We start from the raw sequence: 1,086 nt of genomic DNA on the forward strand, positions 1-1,086 counted from the left end.
GAAAAAATAGCTAGGTCAAAAAAATCTGAAATTTTGTGGAAATCATGTTTTCATGTTTCTTAGCTCCTAGAAAAAAATTACAACAAACCGATCACTCCACATGTACTTTCACAATTAATGGGTGATGGATGGGGCGCGGGCACTAGCGCGCGCACAGCAGAACGCTGGCGGGGCCAAGACAGGGCGCGCGGGAGCACGCTGGCGGAGGTGCACGCTAGCGAGGGGTCACGCGCGCGGGAGCACGCTGGCGGTGGGGCGTGCGTGCGCGTTAGCACGTTGGCGGGGCAGGGCGGGGCGCACGCGAGGGGAAAGGCGGGGCTGGCGAGCGCGCGGGAACGTTTCGACACTGCCCCACCGTGCGCGTTCCGCCACCGCACCACCGCCATCAACCGCCCTCAACCTCCGACGACCACCTCGATGACCCAAGCATATGCCCATGTGCGGCGCATATTTCTTGGGGCATGGGGGTGGCGGAAGATATAGGGGGTACCCCCGTGCCCAGGCCATGCAGACTAGTCAACCCCATATATATAGTACATTTTGAGGCATTTTTGGTCTGCCAGGCCTAGATACGATTTTTCTGAGCCGTCATACGGTCAAATATCTCAAGTTTTAGATTGTTTTTTTCCATGAACTCGATTGATTCATTAATGGGACGTTCTAATGGATCTATAAATCAAGTTTCATAATTTTTCAACCAACCAATTTTTTTTAATGAGTTTTTAAATATTAAGTAATAGGAAATTAGAAAAAATAGCTAGAGTTGTGAAAAAAAAATCTGAAATTTTGTGAGAATCATTTTTTCATGTTTCTTAGCTCTCGAGAAAAAAATTACAACAAACCGACCACCCCACATGTACTTTCACAATTAATGGGTGATGGTTGTAAAAACAAGCCCAACTTTGCTCCAATTGTCAAACCAGCTCGTCTATAGGAAAGAGTCCTTATGCAGGGAAAAACCCTCAAGCTCACAACTTCACAAGAGAATGGAAGCAGACAACAGATATAGCCCGGGCATATTTAGAGAAGGCTTCCAAGCATATGAAAAAGTGGGCAGACAAGAAGCGTCGCCCCCTTCAATTCCGA

Source organism: Cucurbita maxima, unplaced genomic scaffold (assembly GCF_002738345.1).
Source record: "Cucurbita maxima cultivar Rimu unplaced genomic scaffold, Cmax_1.0 Cma_Scf00035, whole genome shotgun sequence".
Lineage (NCBI taxonomy): Eukaryota > Viridiplantae > Streptophyta > Magnoliopsida > Cucurbitales > Cucurbitaceae > Cucurbita > Cucurbita maxima.